Source organism: Myotis brandtii, unplaced genomic scaffold, assembly GCF_000412655.1.
Source record: "Myotis brandtii unplaced genomic scaffold, ASM41265v1 scaffold743, whole genome shotgun sequence".
In the NCBI taxonomy this organism is placed as follows: Eukaryota; Metazoa; Chordata; class Mammalia; order Chiroptera; family Vespertilionidae; genus Myotis; species Myotis brandtii.
The window spans coordinates 1,328,064-1,332,355 of record NW_005370960.1 but is presented as its reverse complement, the minus strand read 5'-3'; the positions used below and the strand labels follow the sequence as shown (position 1 = coordinate 1,332,355).

General features: G+C 63.9%; 1 long non-coding RNA gene across 2 annotated transcripts; it reads right to left on the bottom strand.

Annotated features, from left to right (window-relative positions):
• Positions 1 to 1,747: 1,747 nt before the first annotated feature.
• On the bottom strand, positions 1,748 to 3,558 carry LOC102244896. 2 transcript variants are annotated; one of them, XR_001359926.1, is made up of 4 exons: positions 3,451 to 3,558; positions 3,067 to 3,264; positions 2,260 to 2,660; positions 1,748 to 2,068 (listed from the first exon to the last, which is right to left on the bottom strand). It is a non-coding gene; the product is annotated as an uncharacterized LOC102244896 (long non-coding RNA). The 2 variants fall into 2 exon arrangements; XR_314518.2 differs by having other exon boundaries at positions 1,748 to 2,660.
• Between the last annotated feature and the right edge of the window lie 734 nt (positions 3,559 to 4,292).

Below are 4,292 nucleotides of genomic sequence, written 5' to 3'. Positions count from 1 at the left end.
GGGCTGCAGAGGCCGCCCAGAAGGGGCCTCCGCGGGGTGGAGGGACTTGTGGGTTGCCCTCTGGGTGCTCATGTGGTCTGAAGGAGGAGGCAGAGTGAGGGTCTGAGGATCGCACCCCCAAGCACCCCGTCCTGCTCGGCCGTCTTCCCGGGAGGGGCCTCGCGCAGAGGGTGACTGAACACCCAGAGGTGCAGGCTGTTCCCGTGCCCGTGCAGCGCACAGGAGCCAGCTCTGCATCAGGACCCAGGGTGCCTGCTGGGTGCCACCAGGCGCTGGGCTCCGGGTCTCCCAGGGCCCGGCCACGGCCAGTGCAGCCAATGAGGACAGACCCCGGGTCACGTGACTGCCCCACAGTGTGTGTGTGGGGGCGTTTATCCCACAGAATGACAGCGGGATCCGGAAGAGACGCCGGTGCCCCTCTGTTCACCACAGCCGGGATCTGAGACCGACCCAGATCTCCATGGACAGACGACAGACGGGGGAGGACTGGTGGAGTCTACACACCATGGAGGGTCACCCAGCCCGAGACAAGGAGGGAACCACCGTGCCATTGTGAGGGCGGAGGGACCTGGCGGCTGTCCTGCTGGGGACATGAGCTGGACTCAGGACTGACCTGCTGGGTCCACAGGCAGGCGGGCAGCAGTGGGCCGGGCGGGGGCGCCAGGAGACGAAGTGGGGGTGGAGTCTCTGTCGGCTGGACGGATGCGCCTGCAGTGAACAGGCTGGCGTCTCCCAGTAACATAGGCAGCTCCCTGGGGCGCGCCCGCATCACACACAGGAAATCTCAGGAGGGCGCCCGGCATGGCCGCGCATGCGAATGGCCAAACTTGTCGACCTGCACCTCATAACGTTACACCTCCGTGATGTTCAACAGCAGCGAGGAAATGCCAAGGAGCATTGAGTGTCGTCGGTGCGGCGAGTGGGGACCCTCCCTGTGGTGCTGGGCAGGTGTGGACAAGAGGGGAGGCCGCTGGCCTGAGGAGCTTCCTGTTTCTTTATTTTTAATGTATTTTTATTGACTTCAGAGAGGAAGGGAGAGGGGGAGAGAGGAACATCCATGCTGAGAGAGAATCATGGATCGCCTGCCTCCTGCACGCCCCCGCCTGCAGTGAACAGGCTGGCGTCTCCCAGTAACATAGGCAGCTCCCTGGGGCGCGCCCGCATCACACACAGGAAATCTCAGGAGGGCGCCCGGCATGGCCGCGCATGCGAATGGCCAAACTTGTCGACCTGCACCTCATAACGTTACACCTCCGTGATGTTCAACAGCAGCGAGGAAATGCCAAGGAGCATTGAGTGTCGTCGGTGCGGCGAGTGGGGACCCTCCCTGTGGTGCTGGGCAGGTGTGGACAAGAGGGGAGGCCGCTGGCCTGAGGAGCTTCCTGTTTCTTTATTTTTAATGTATTTTTATTGACTTCAGAGAGGAAGGGAGAGGGGGAGAGAGGAACATCCATGCTGAGAGAGAATCATGGATCGCCTGCCTCCTGCACGCCCCCCACTAGGGATGGAGCCCGCAACCCAAGCCTGTGCCCTGACCAGGAATCAAACCCTGACCTCCTGGTTCATGGAGCATTGCTCAACCACTGAGCCACACCGGCCAGGCCGTTCCTGTGTCAGTGCACCAGGTCCCGACCGACTGGGATGGGACCAGGGGGCGGAGGGCCCCTCATAGGGACCCCACTCCGTCCACCACGGACCCTGGAGTCCCGGGCCTCCCACTCCCTCTGGGCCCGTCTGCACCGTGGGAAGCAGTTACCCGTGTTTCCTGCGAGGGAAAAGCTGGAACAATGTGGGGAATGCCGGCGAGAGGAGCTCCAGACAAAGCCGCAGCCAGGACTTCCGCCTTCGGGGAAACGCTGGGACTTGCCAGCAGCACACCTGGACCCGGGCCCTGGGTCCCAGCCCGGACACAACAGGTGCTCGCGCCGAGCCCAGCCCCCAGCCAGAGGCAGGCGGTTCACACGGGAACCAGGCTGGCACGAGGCGGTGCTTGTAGGACGGGCCATTCTGCCGCCAGGGCCGCCGGCACCTCCGCGAGGCCCGGAATGTGCTGTTCCTGAGCCATTTCCTTTACAGTCGGGAGGAAGGAATACTGAGCGTCAGCAGCGGCCACCAGACGGGCTCCACGGGACACACGGGCCTCAGGCTCGGGCCCTGCCGTTCTGGGAAGAGGGCCAAGCAGGCCACGACCTCGGGTCACCGGCCTCCCCTGCTGCCCGTGACTCGAAACAGCCTGTGGCCTGAATGGGGCACCCCCACCTGCTAGGAGAGGCTGAAGGCCCCGAGCGAAACGTCTCGCTGTCACAGTAACAGCCTCCAAGAGCTCAAGATGCTCAACTCTCGGGTTTTAAAAAGCATCACAACTTCTCCAGAATCTGTAAAACATAATGCGTTTATTTTCCAGTGCCCGTTGGAAACGAAGCTGAGACACGGGCAAGGACTCACCGTTTTTCTGCTCTGGACGCGGCACCTTACAACTGCGCTCCCGCGGCCAACGACAAGGAGCGCCCCTCGCTGCTGGGAGAACGCAGGGCGGGCGGCATCCGGCCCAGAGCGCGGCCCCAGGCAGTGCGGTGTGGGCGGAGGGTGGGAGGGCAGAGACCCACTCTGTGGTCCGGAGGCGGTGGGGGAGCAGGGGGGTCCTGGGGGCTGGTGCTGGGCTGAAAGGAGAGAGGAGGAGACGCCTCGAAGGCGCTGCTTTAGCTCCTCCAGGGAAGAGGGGGCCCCTGGGGCAGCCAGCTCTTCATGGGGCCTTAAAGAGAAGGTCTGCATGCAGGCGTTTGATGTTATCTTTTTATTGGTCTCAGAGAGGGAGGGAGAGACACCCCAATGATGGGAGAGAAGCCTCCTGCAGCCGCACACTGGTGGCGCCGGGGCATGTGCCTGACCGGACGGCACCGTGAGCCCTGGTTCCTAGTGGACGCTCGCTCAGCCACGAGGCCGGGCCGGCCGCACTAATGCGTTTAGTGGAACCGCAGGTTCCCTCCTATGGGCTGAGACACATGGCTGCACTGTCGGAGGTTAAAAGGCGGGCTCCCTCCATCCTTCCCGTGAAAGCCAGCTCACCGTCAACCACGCCCTCCTTAGCCGCAGGCAAAGGCGCAGGCTGAGCCCCACATGCTGCTGGCATTTTAAGTCCTGAATCTGGGAGGGCCGCGTGACTTCTCTGCGATGTTTCGCCATCGGGGGAGGGGGGCCTGGCCGCTTGGACCTGCCCCTCGGGGCCTCGCTCCTCCATGAAACCAGCAGCTCCCGGGGCGCCTCCTGCAAATTCAGCCAGAAAACGGTGTTACAGGAGTTGGTCCCAGCTGGGCCCGCGCCTGGGCTGTCACTGAATTCCGGCCCCCACAGGGGTCCCTCCTGCTCCCCGTCCCGAGGCTCCCGGAGCGGAGGCCACAGCAGCAGAGGCTCCCCAAGGGCCACCCCCCTACGGCCAGGTCCCCGCAGGACCTGTGCTGTGCCTTCAACCTCGGGTCAGCTGGAACCCCAGTGACCTCGGGCTGCGATGAACTCTCTGGGAGGCAGCGGGAGGGAAAGCAAATATTTTGACCATTAAACAGCCGATGCCCAAAGCCTGATGTTAGGCAACGTCACTGCCCCCGCCCACTGCCCGCAGCTTCCGACCTGTCCCCCGCGGCTGGGACCCGGCCTGGAGGTGTGCGGGGGTGTCCGCAGGGCAGCACCCACACGGGCAGGGGGTTCCCTCCAGTCGGGGGGTTTCGGCCCATTTCCTACACGTCTTCCCTGGGACCCGGGCGTGGAGCCGGTGGGAAGGCAAAGGGCGTGTGGAGGACGCTCACAGGCATTGGAGTCACCCCAGAGCCGCCACCTCCCTCCCTCCGGACTTTCCCGAGGGTCTGGGCCGGTTCCTTTGAACAGATGGGGGCCTTTCAGAGTGATTATAAGTACCCGGTCCGTGCGGGCCTGGAAGGAGGGGCCTCAGTGCTGCGACAGGCGACGGAGGACCGGGTGCAGCAGGAGGTGCACTGAGCTCGCCCGAGTCTCCGCGCCCCCTACCCGCTGTGGGCAGAGCCTGGGGCTGGGAGGTGTCAGTGCTGAGGCCTTGGGGAGACCGTTTATCACGTGAACTAACATGTCTGCTCCGGACCCTGAGACGCGAAGACCTATGTGTGCACATTGTGTGTGCACATTGTGTGTGCACATGGCGTGTGTGTGCACATAGCGTGTGTGCGCACGGACACAGCCGCTGAGACGTGCATGCAGCCCGGACGCGCCTTAGCTCAGGGTCAGGGAAATGGCCACGTTTCCACGGTGGGTTACCACGGAGACGG